This window comes from Crinia signifera, chromosome 7, assembly GCF_055691185.1.
Source record: "Crinia signifera chromosome 7, ASM5569118v1, whole genome shotgun sequence".
NCBI lineage: Eukaryota > Metazoa > Chordata > Amphibia > Anura > Myobatrachidae > Crinia > Crinia signifera.
Genome location: NC_139223.1, coordinates 183,453,526 through 183,466,633, shown reverse-complemented (window position 1 = coordinate 183,466,633; position 13,108 = coordinate 183,453,526). Strand labels below are relative to the sequence as shown.

Below are 13,108 nucleotides of genomic sequence, written 5' to 3'. Positions count from 1 at the left end.
AACTAGTCGGAAAATTTTTATTCCCAAAAGGAGGAGCTTTCCCCTCTTGAAAGTGCGTCTCTTGTATAAACGCAACATCTGCTTTTTCTAGGTATAATTCCTTAAGTGCGCGGGACCTCCTCTCTGGAATGTTTAGGCCTTTGACGTTTACAGAGACAACTTTAAGATTAGCCATCAGGGAGCAGAAAGAGCAGCTCGCTCAGGGAGACCAGGGGGGCACAGCAAAGTAAAGAGGGAGAGAATAAAGGATAGAAACAGAAGAAGAGAAAGTATTGACATAGCTGGGATAAAGCAATGTAAGGCAATGAAAGAGATTGGGATGGCAAAAACATAATCACTGCTCCTAATCCACTGGGTGGGACTAAAACCAAGACCACCACTGGGCCTAGGAACATGTTGTGCAGTGCACAGGGGGCAACAGGGGGGAGAACGAGGCCTAGCCCCGAAACGACGGTCCGGATGGATGCATCACATATTGTTATAATAATACAAAAATACTAGAAATAAACTGCTAGAGACCAGTATATAGGGGAAATCAAAAGCGTAATCTAGGAGGTATCAAGGTAACGGGAGGTATGTTTGTGGGTCATATTCCCAATATCTAGTCTCAATAGACCATATAAAGAACATATAGCAGTTTTGTCAGTCTAAGCGAGGGTCAAAATAGTGACAAAAATTGTTCCGATAAGATGTATAACTAAGCCAGCTAGTGTAAACTGGGACATACTAACCCAAAAACGCTCTCAGAAGGGCCGTAAGGGACCTTAAAAATGTAATACAAAAAACAACAAAAAACCTTGAAAAACCACAGAGTTAGTGGAATGTAGTTAGCCAACAGCTGTCTCCAGATGAGTTTCAAACCGGTATATGCCTAGGAATTTCTGTCCATCTTCTCCATGTAAGGGAAACCTGTATTTGAGCAGAAAGTCTATTTTCACGTCTTTGCTTGTGAAGATGCGGCAGAGGGTGATGGAGAGGAAGCATGATTCCGAGAGTTGAGTCTAGGGGATTTTTCCACACGTTGAAATGGGAGGTTAGACGAAGGGGCTTGCGGAGGAAGCAACTGAGATCTGAGAGAATGCCAGTCTGGCGTCTCCACAACTGGAATTCCCAAAGAGGAACAAAAGGAAGGTACTTCTTCTGGGTGACGTAAAGAGGCCGTTTTCCCTCCATGTGTTGCTGTGATGCTAAATGGATAGCCCCATCTATATCTAATATTCTGTTTGCGCAAAACATCTGTTAGGGGTTTAATATGGCGACGAGATTGGAGTGTGAGCCAGGAAAGATCCTGAAATATCTGGATAGAGTGGCCGTTAAATTCAAGGCCATCCGAATTTCGTATTTTCCTCAGGATTTCGTCTTTTTGGGTAAAATAGTGAAGTCTGCATATTATGTCTCTCGGGCGCTCTGATTGTAAGCCTCTAGGTCGCAGGGCCCTATGGGCTCTGTCAAGAGTGATTGATTCATTGGGGTCATTTCCTAGAATTTCGTTGAAGATTTTGGCTAGGACATCATGTAGATTTTGTTGGGGGATATCTATATCGAATTATCAAAAAGAAACAAACACAAACTCGTATCTGCACTTCCACAGTTCCCACCACCCCAATTGGATAAAAAATATCCCTAAGGGTCAGATGCTTCGTTTAAGAAGAAACTGTTCCGAACTGACCACTTATGAGGAACAATCCAAGGATCTCAGTAGAGCTTTCATAACACGAGGATACCCTGAACCCCTGGTTGAAGGGGCTAGAGATGAGGCCAAAAAATATGATAGAGATTCCCTATTAAAAGGAAAGAATCGGTATAATCATAATAATGAAAATACAGAAATCCAACATAATGATGTAAATAAAATTGCATTTATCTCAACCTTCAATTCTCAATATAAAGAGGTGAGAAATATCATTCAAAAGAACTATAATATTTTGAAACAAGATAATACATTAAATGAAATTCTCCCCCCCAAACCAACCTTCATTTATAAGAAAAATAAATCCCTTAAATCAATACTGGCACCGAGTGAGCTAAAAGTAACAAAAACTATCAAAGAAACTAACCCAATAGAGTCACCTATGATGTGGCTCCCCCAAAAGATCACAGGTTGTTATAAATGTGGAAAGAACTCATGTATAACCTGTGGGTTCATACAAAATAGAACCCTGAACATTGTGCTTGATATGGATTCAAAACCCACTGATATTAGGGGGTTCATTAATTGTAGTACGACCTACGTGATCTATCTCCTCACCTGCAGTTGCGGACTACGTTACGTGGGTCGTACGACAAGAGCTCTTAAAATTAGATTTTTGGAGCACCGTAAGAACATTTTAAATAAAAATCTCCTACACAGTGTGTCAAGGCATTTTGTAGAATGTCATGATGGTAACCCAGCAGGACTCAAACTCCAGGGCCTTGAACATATAAAAGCAACAACCCGGGGGGGCAATAGATTTAAAACACTTTGCTGTCAAGAAATCTATTGGATATTCAAATGTGACTCATTATTTCCCAAGGGATTGAACGACTCAATGGAATTGAACATCGTCCTATAATTTATCATCATATACATATACCCAGCCCCTCCTCCTGATTATGGTATTCACTGTGCGTAGGAGAATTCCTTTATAAACTCCAAATTCTTCATAAAAATTATCATTTTCCTACCCCTTATGACCATATCTGTGTAATTTAATCCCTCCCCCCCGTTATTTTCTGTTTTTTTCTCCTTTTTTTTCTCTCTTCTTCCTTTATTGTTATGAAAATATCCCTGGATTATCTATACCCTTAATATCCTTTTCAGTGGGTTTACAGAATGTGTTAATTTATCTTCAGAGTGTGTAAATTTTATTTATTTACACCCTTAATATCCTTTTAGTGGGTGTACAGAATATATTCACTGTTCATTATTATATAAATACTCCCTTGATGGTATTTATGTTGAATGATCTCAGAAATGTAGCCCGATTAAATATACTATCATGTGATCTCCTGATTAAAACCAGGATAATGGTGTACCCAATTAAGCAATTTGGTTGATTATATGAGTAGAAATTTATATTAGACACAGATGAAATATTCTCTCTTCTTTTTTATATGCATCCATTTGGGAGGTTATATATAAAATTCCTTCCCAATTATAGCGTTCCACCTCTCGTACGTTTCCGCGTTCCAAAGTACATATTCATCTAAACAAACGGAACTGAACATACATAGTGATGCACTTGTCATCATCTGGCACGCAGGAAATGGACTGAGCGGTGGAACGCAAACATTTCCCGGACCACGAATAGGTGGCGGGGAATCAATATTCAGACGGACCGATGTGCTATGACATCATTTCCGGCGCTTCTGGTCTCCGGAGTTAGCGTCCGCAAATGGACGATCAAGGAGACGGGGGCTAGATCGGCAAATAAGAGGTATGCACGCGACCCCCCTCTGATATTCTACTAAGGTTTTAAAGGATTATCAAAATCCAATAGATGTTTATTCACTGTGGAACATAAGTAATGTTTCACTTCCGGGACACGAGTCTTAACGTAACGTCACTTCCTATAAATGATAGGCTGTGTGTACGAACATAAAAGGTTCCTTATAAAGATCTACAGTGTACATTATTCTTTGCTTATTAAATTTTATTAAGGACAATATGCTGTAATGGTTTTTGTGGGTTTTCTGGAAATCCCTTTGAAATGTTATGATGTAAATAATCCGGAAATGACCCGGAAGTATAATCTCGTAACTAAGTTACAATTTATAATACAGTCCATCTAAATGCTTTAAAGTGGTTTATCATGCTATTTTTAATTCGATATCATATGGGAATTGTATAATATATTTAGTTCTGTCTCCGAGCATCTCTTTGATTTTATTATTTTTGAAATTACAAGTGAATCAATTTTGTATGGTAATTATCCACCAGGAAGTATGGGTATAAATACCCCTAAGGCACACTCATATAGACACCTTGATAAAGCTGACAGGGGTCAGCGAAACGCGTTGGTGCCTAGTGGATTCTCACCCAATACCTGCCTGCTAAACTTTCTGGACCAGAGTTCGTACTACCAGGGAGAACGTACCACCACCATTCGGGATTTACAAAAATTTCACCGCATCCATCGTTGAGGTCTTACCTTCCGTGGGTATTACCTGCCCTAATTTAAAGAAGGACTTCATCCAAATAACCTCCAGCGGCCATTCCCTCAATTGTGGTTCACATATGGACTTCTCCACACGGGACTCTGAATCATCCAGTGCAGGTTATATGATATACCTAAATCCACTCTTATCAAGTTTTGCATTTTTAGAATTAATTTTTTTATGATATAGTTTTATATCCGGATAAATTGTGATTTATGTGTCATTAAATTTGTTATAACTTTTTATTAATTGATTCACTTGTCATTGATTGTTGAAATACCCCAGCGCTGCTAGTTTGTTTTTTCTTCTGTGTATTTTCCCAAGGGAACTGACTACTCCCTATATAGCAGCTGCTTACCTTTGAGAGAACAGCTGGTGGAAAGCGCTCCCAATCAACTTCGGTTGATTTCTCTTTTATCTTCCGTAATCCCTCTGATCCTGAGGTTATTCCTCCGCCCCCTGTTGTCGATATCATTAAGGTGATCCCGAAGGGATTGGATCTCCTCCGCTTGTAATCTAAAGGTGTCTGCCAGAGCTTTGTGAAAGGTATTGACCGCCTCACCTGAGCTTTCAAGGTTTTCCACTCGTGCGCCCAGCTGTGTCAAGTCTTCTTTTATCCCGGCAATTTCTGTGTGGACTACATCTCGTAGATTTTTTTCCAAAGAAGCGAAGTCTTCCTTGGTGGGGATATCCGACTTAGTAGGGAGAGTCTGTAGTAGTTTGTATATCTGTTGGATATCAATCGTATTTGGCTGTATGGACACAGACGTGTGTTCCCTCAATTCCGACGAGTTCTCTGATAAAGAGGAGTGGATCGGGGAGGCAGGAGGTGGCTCTGTTGCCATGTCTGAATTGGTTTGGGAACGCAGATATTTACGAAGATCAGTGTCCACACGGGTGTTCGTAGTGCTTGCTACACCCTTTCTGCTCCTACTTTTCCTATGACTCATGTATATCTAGAGGACAGTAGGTGGACTGTAATGTAATAGGTGGGTCTCAGCGGGAGGAACCCTCTCTGCCGTTGACAGTAGTATCTGGTCTCCTCTTTGTTACAAAGTTAACGCTGCTAAAGAAATCCACATTCTAGACTAACAGAAGAAGTTGCATCTCCATTGGTGCATACATCTAATAAAGGAACCGCCGTGACGGAGGGCAGCCGCCAAACCCCCCCAGGGTGGCCTTAGGAAGGCATTAGTAAGCAGATTGATTCTTCATTTTAGAACCTGAATCACTTGTTTAGGGGGGACAGGAATATACATCGGCAATACCGGACAGCAGGAGGACCGCTCCGTGGGGTACCGAGTTAGGAGTGAAGTCACCGTGAACCTCCAGCAGTTTGTTGAGTAGTTTTCTGGCAGTAGAGAGAAATTCTGGAGTTGCAATTATTTGTTAGGCCCACAAGGTGGCGCTCCAGGCTTACTTATCTCCAGTGCTTATATACTATTGGAGATATTGTTCTCACTTTCTGATTAGTGCAGGGCAACGTCCTTTAGGTCCTTTATATCTTTGTGTAAATGGGAGTTGGTATCTGACCCACCAAATAGATCAGGGTATATCAGTATATTAGGTGGGGGTATATCCACAGATATTTATACAGGCACTGCTCAGGGGGAGCCAATCCCAGGGACCCGATATGATGGTATGGAGAGCAGTTTAGGACTATGTCTATATATACAATAGGTCCCAGTGATTTAAGGGGAGCGCTGGGTAGCAGGTCAATGGGCTATTATAGTAAGGCACAAAGTGCCACTTACTGCGCTCCTAGGGTCAGCAGCTCAGCAAAGAGGATCAGAGCCCTGTAGTGACAGGGCTCCGTTTCCAAGATGGCCGCCGCGTCTGTGTGAAAGGAGGCTTTTAAGCCAGAGGCGCCTCAGCCGGCGGCCCCCGCAGCCCCAGAGGCGATCTTCAGGCAGCAGCCTGCCCTGGGGTATCCAGCAGGACGCCTCACTTATCTGGGAGAGGCGCTGCAGGTTCCGGCGGCCGCCGAGCGCCAAAACGGCTCCCTGGAGCGGCACCTCGGGAGGCTGTAAAAATCGAGGCCCCGGCTTCACCTTGGGGAGTAGGCCGCAACCTGCAGGGACTCCTGGAGTGTCCCCCGGCTCCGCAGCTCAACTCCACCGATGTCGGAGGGAGTATACAGGTACCCTGTGATCTCTGGGGTGTATTATAGCTCTCCTGGGGACTTATAGAGGCTCTGGATATGGAGAGCTTCAGTGACCCACGTCCATTCGGATCAGCATCTAGGCCACGCCCCCATAATCTCTTTCTGTATATAAAACACTTATGTAAGGACCTGGAATTGGTCATTCACAAAAGCTGACCAAAACACAAATGCAAATAAATGCCACTTGTGATCACGTCCTAATAAGGGAAGACTACACAGAAGCGGTCATCTGCTGAGAGAGACATGACTCCCATTGTAAGGACCAGGATGGATCCTTTTTGTCATGGACTGAAGTTCTCAGAGCACAACCGTTCAGTAATGCAAGAAGCACTTGTGCTGAGGATTATTAAGAATATCCATAACTAAGGGGGATATGCAGCTGCGAGGCTAATCTTCCTCACCATACGCTTATCGTCTGCAAAGCTTCGGTTTCAGTCACTCCATTGGTTACCTGTATTGTACTATATTCAATATAAAATACTTTTACTTACGCACAAAACCATTAACCAAACACCAGCGTACATCTTCTTTATCTCAAACTATCTCCCAACTCAACCTCTTTGCTCCTCACAAGATCTACGTATTTCATTCACACGCATTATTTGCTCCCATTCACGACTGCAGGACTTTCTTCGGGCTGCACCCACTCTGTGGAAAGCCCTCCCAAGCACAGGACTCTCCTCCAGTCTCCAATCCTTCAAGTGTTCATTGAAAACTCCCCTTTTCAGGCAAGCCTATCAGATTCCAGAACCAGCCAAACAGGGATTTTGTACTTACCGTAAATCCTTTTCTCCGAGTCCACAGGTGTCACTGGAGTTACACTGGGGAATAGAAGGCGACCACAGGGAGCATGGGCACTTTAAAATAATTAATCAGTGTGACCAACTCCTCCCCTTCTACTTCCCCTCCCAGGCAGTCATAAAGATCGTGCCCGAAAGGGAGCAGAAAGATATAACACACATCCGAGAGGAGGTTCATCACAACATAACATCATTCAATACGTATAGTAGAAAAAGAATATATATGTATGAAAAAACAAACACACACACAGAGTCAAACCAGACGAGACAGGTGTGTAATAACCATGTTTAAATAACCCTGACAAGGGAAAACTCCAGAGGTTACCCAATAGGAACCTAACACTGAACGTAACAGGTGGAGAACAGCGCTGAGGTGGGCGTCCAGTGACACCTGTGGACTCGGAGAAAAGGATTTACGGTAAGTACAAAATCCCTGTTTCTCCTTCATCCACTAGGTGTCACTGGAGTTACACTGGGGACGTCCCAGAGCTTTCAACCCGGGTGGGTGAGCGCTGAGATCCTCTTAAAACAGAGCGGCCAAACTGAGAAGCTGGTGCCGCAAAGGTATCAAACCTATAAAAACGCACAAAGGTGTGCCGACCTGACCATGTCGCAGCACGACAGAGCTGTTGCAAGGAGACCCCACGGGCAGCCGCCCATGAAGGACCCACCGATCTGGTGGAGTGCGCACCTATGTTAGTAGGAGGCGTCTGAGCCTCAGCAAGGTATGCCTGACGAATAGTCAGACGGATCCATCTGGCCAGCGTTTGCTTTGAAGCTGGCCATCCACGACGCACTGGGTCGTAGGTAACAAACAAGACATCCGTCTTGCGAAGAGAGGCCGTGCGAGAGACATAAATCCGCAGGGCCCTCACCACATCCAAAGACCTATCCTCAGGTGAAGCCTCTGTGAATGCTGGAACCACTATGGGTTGGTTCACGTGGAACGCTGAGACCACCTTTGGAAGGAAGGAGAGACTGGTACGGAGCTTTGCTCTGTCCGGGTGAAACTGGAGGAACGGTGAGCGACAAGAAAGCGCCCCCAGTTCCGAAACGCGCCTGGCCGAGGCCAGAGCCAAAAGAAGAACCACCTTCCAAGTGAGATATCGAAGATCCACCTCTTCTAACGGCTCAAAAATCGATGACCTCAAGTACCTGAGGACCAACTCTAGGTCCCAGGGAGCCGTAGGCGGACGAATAGGGGGCTGAAGCCTCAGCACCCCCTGGAAAAACGTGTGGACTTCCGGAATGAGAGCTATACGTTTCTGGAAAAAAACTGAAAGTGCTGAAACCTGCACCTTAAGTGTATTCAGTCTAAGTCCAGAGTTTAACCCCTCCTGTAAAAACAGGAGCAACCGAGCCTTCTTGAACAGAGTAGAGGACACTCTGCGTCTTTCGCACCACGCCACATAGGATCTCCAAATACGATGATAGTGTCTGGAGGTGACTTCCTTCCTGGCCCTCATCATTGTAGGTATCACCGCCCTAGGGATACCTGCATGTCTCAAGATGGACCTCTCAGCAGCCACGCCGTCAAATGTAGATGTCCTAAATCTGGGTAGATGAAGGGACCCTGACTGAGGAGGTCCTCTTGAAGAGGTAGCGGACACGGCTCGTCGATTAGAAGATCCGTCAGGTTGGTGTACCACGAGCGCCGGGGCCAATCCGGCGCTATCAGAAGCGCTGTTACCCCCTCCCTGCGAATGCGCTGTAATACCCGAGGTATCAGCGGAAAGGGAGGAAAGAGGTAAATGAACTGGAACGGCCAAGGGGCGACCAGAGTGTCCACCCCTGCGGCCTGAGGATCTCGAGTCCGCGCGAAGTATGTTGGGAGCTGGAAGTTGTGGCGGGACGCCATCAGATCCGCCTGCGGACACCCCCAACGATGTACTAGGGACTGAAATACCTGAGGGTTGAGGCACCACTCCCCCTGGTGGGCATGTTGCCGACTTAGAAAGTCGGCCTCCCAATTGTCTACTCCGGGGATGAACACCGCTGACAAGGCCTGAGCATGATTCTGAGCCCAGAGAATGATCCTGCTTACTTCCTTCATCGCCGCCTTGCTCCGAGTGCCGCCCTGTTTGTTTATGTAGGCGACGGCTGTGGCGTTGTCGGACTGAACTCTGATTGCTCTGCTCCGCAGCAGGTGTCCCGCCTGCAGAAGAGCATAGTAGACTGCTCTGAGTTCCAGCACATTGATGGAGAGTAAGCTCTCCTGCCTCGTCCATAAACCCTGGAACTGGTGTTCCAGCGTTACCGCCCCCCAGCCTCGAAGGCTGGCGTCTGTGGTGAGGAGAGTCCACTCCCATATGCCGAACCTCCTGCCCCTTTGCAGGTTTTCGGAGTTGAGCCACCACAGCAGAGACAGACGGGCTCGAGGAGACAGGGTCACCCGCTGCTGAAGATGCAGGTGGGACCCTGACCACTGGTGAAGGAGACACAACTGGAATTGGCGCGAGTGGAAGCGGCCATATTGTACCGCCTCGAAGGAGGACACCATCTTCCCCAAGAGTCTGGTGCAAAGGTGCACCGTTACCTGTGGCCGTCGCAAGACCGACCTGACCAGGACCTGCAGGGACTGAACTTTGTCGGGTGGTAGAAAAACCTTCATCTGCTGGGTGTCCAGAATCATCCCCAAAAAGAGAAGACGTTGGGACGGCTGTAGCTGAGACTTTGCAAAGTTCAGAATCCACCCATGACTGATGAGAGTCTCCTGGGTGAGTCGTATGTTGGACAACAGGGCCTCCCTCGAACGATTCTTCAGAAGAAGATCGTCCAAGTAGGTGAAGACCCTGGGGGCCGATGAGAGACCGAACGGCAGGGCCTGGAACTGCCAGTGTTGTTCCTGTATAGCGAACCGGAGGAAGGCCTGGTGAGGAGGCCAGATGGGGATGTGCAGGTATGCGTCCCTGATATCCAAGGATACCAGGAACTCTCCCTGTTCCAGTCCCTGAATCACCGACTGCAGGGACTCCATCTTGAATTTGACCGCTTGTAGAAACGGATTCAAATCCTTTAGATTTAGTATAGGCCTTACCGAGCCATCCGGCTTCGGCACAAGGAACAGACTGGAGTAGTATCCCTGAGTACGCTGATCCTCGGGTACTGGTATCACAACTCCCGTTGTCCGCAGCTTGTTGATTGCTGACAACAGAAGTTGCGCCTTGTCTCCTGAGACTGGGAGACCGGTCTTGAAAAACCTGTTTGGAGGGACTAACCTGAAATGGATTTTGTAACCCTGGGTCACGAGATCCCTTACCCACGAGTCCTGACAAGACTGCAGCCAGATGTGACAGAAGGACAGCAGTCGGGCCCCGACTCTGGGATCCCCCAGATGAGACCGTGGACAGTCATGCTGCTGGCTTTGAGGACTTGGGCTCCTGGACAGCTGCCGAGGCGCCTCTGCCTCGTCCTCTGGAGCCTCTAGATGGAGCTCCGCCTCTGGAACGACCTCTGAATCTGGTCGAAGGCCGAAAGGACTGAAAGGAGGGCCTTTGAGGGGTCCTGCGTGTAGCTGGAGGAGCCGCTGAGGGAAGAAAGTGGGACTTACCCCCCGTTGCTTGGGAGATCCACTTGTCGAGCTCTGGCCCGAAAAGAACCTCCCCATTGAACGCCAGGGCCTCCACAGCACGCTTGGACTCTGCGTCAGCCTGCCATTGGCGTAACCAGAGAGCTCTGCGAGCTGATATAGATAAGGCCGAAACCTTGGCTGCAACCATGCAGACGTCAGAAGAGGCGTCTATTAGATAATTGGATGCCTCCTGGATCTGTTCAGCCAGCTGAACAATAGAAGCAGGGTCAGAGCCCTCACGGACCTCTGTTAGGATCTGAGAAGCCCATACCCCCATGGCTTTATTTACCCAGCACCCGACCTGGGCCGGACGCTGAATAATTCCAGCTGCTGAAAAAATGTTCTTAAGGGTTACCTCCAACTTACGGTCAGAAGTATCCTTAAGAGTAGTTGCACCCGGCACCGGGAGAACCGTCTTTTTGGACAGTCGAGAGACTGAAGAGTCCACTACTGGAGGAATCTCGACCCTCTTTCTACCCTCTGGTGGAAGAGGATAAGCAGCCAGAAACCTCTGAGGTACCTGGAATTTTTTATCAGGATGATTCCAAGCCTGCAATATATGTTCATCCAACTCCTCCGCTGGGGGGAAGGTGGGTGACTGCCTTTGTCTCTTTCCAAAGAAAGAAGGACGAGCAGGAATGTCTGTGTCATCTGACACCTTGCAGGCAACCTTTACCATATGTACAAGGTCCTCCAGACCTGGAGTGGCTGGGGCCGGCTCTTGCGTAACTAACGCCTGAGCCTCAGGTTCCACATCATCATCATCATAATTATCTGGAAGGGCAAATTCGCCCTCCTCCAGATCAGGCATATCGTCATACTCCCCAGAATCCCCAGAGGGCTGTAATACCCTTTTCCTGAGTAAGGTAGGGGGATTTTGCCTAGAAGATGAAGCAATGGCGCCCTCTGCTGGTGTCAAGGCCTTTGTTAAGCTCTGCACAGCAGAAGTCAAGGAAGCCTGTTGAGTTCTGGAAGTTTCTCTGTCCTTTTGAGCTGCAGAGAGCTCGCAAGCTAAACGAGACATCACATCAGCTAATTGTGAAGCCCAAACAGGGGTATGAACGGGGGACTCTGGAGCTGGGGGTAAAGCAGCGCATTTATCACATACAGAGTCTCCCTCCTTAGAAGGTGTAAATTTAACAGCACACTTCTTGCAAGTAACCCTCTTGGAGCTACCCCCTGCCATGGTTCAACAGAACACCCAGCAATCACCACACACTACCAGACTGATCACAGATAGTAGGTATAGGATAGGCAGCAATATATTATGCTGGAAGGGAGAGACAGTGAAAGTAAAAGAGCTGTCACAGAGCTTTGTACAGCGCTATGGCATATACCTAGGAGCGCTATAGCTCTAAGTTTGAGACACAGCCCAAACTGTCTCCACCTAGCTCTAATCCCCACTGTAACTCACAGACCGGATAGAGCGTTCAGCAGGACGGTCACCAGGGGACAGGAATCGCCCAACTGCAGTCAGGATAGATCTGCAGCGCAACTGTGGAGCCTCCAGCAGCGTGTTCAAACGGCGCCAAATGTCCAAGATGGCCGCCGCGACTTGCAGGAACGCTGGGGTATGCCAAGGCCTGCTGGGAAGTACCGCGCGGTAACTCCGCCCCCCGCCTGGCAGCTCCGTCACCCATAATGGCGCCAGGTTTAAAAAACCCTCTGCTGCACCGCCGTTTGTGTCCCTGACCTTCCTCTAATAGGAAGGCAGGGTAATACTCACAGTGCTGCGGCCATGCCGTCGGCGGTGGGGCTGGGGGAGGATCGGGTGCACGCTACGTGAGAGCAGCGCCCGTTACAGCTCCAGAGATGGTGGTCTCTGTCAGCCAGGGAGCCGGGCGCAAACCCTTAAGCAGCAGCCGGCTCCCTCCGGCAGGCTCCCACGTCGCAGGCAGATAGTAGCAGCAACTATCTGCCTGTCCTCAAAGGCAAAACTTGCTGCTTTATGCCCTAATTATCAAAAAGCCCAGGAGATGAGCCAAATGTGACCTGCTCCCTTTTGGGCACGATCTAAGACTGCCTGGGAGGGGAAGTAGAAGGGGAGGAGTTGGTCACACTGATTAATTATTTTAAAGTGCCCATGCTCCCTGTGGTCGCCTTCTATTCCCCAGTGTAACTCCAGTGACACCTAGTGGATGAAGGAGAAATAACCTTTATATACCGTACCTATCCAATCACATACGCACTGTACAGGCCACACATATCCTCTCTCGCTTTCTCTTTCACACTTTTTATCCTCCCGACCCCTGGCCAAACTGCTGGGTCACCATATCATACAGCACACCAGGAACCTTTGCGTGGTGAGCGCACGCGGTTACGCGTCCTCCCGACCTTTTCATACCCCAACTATCCATGTAACCAGTGTGGCTACTAGTTGGCTGGTCTAGTGACAGCTATAAGCAATAGGTCTGAGTACTCAAGGATTGCTGGTTA

General features: G+C 47.6%; 1 protein-coding gene across 2 annotated transcripts in view; it reads right to left on the bottom strand.

The window, feature by feature from the left end:
• Positions 1–13,108, bottom strand: part of USP40 (ubiquitin specific peptidase 40) — a 74,571-nt gene that overhangs the window by 25,219 nt on the left and 36,244 nt on the right. The gene's annotated exons all lie outside the window — the stretch shown is intronic.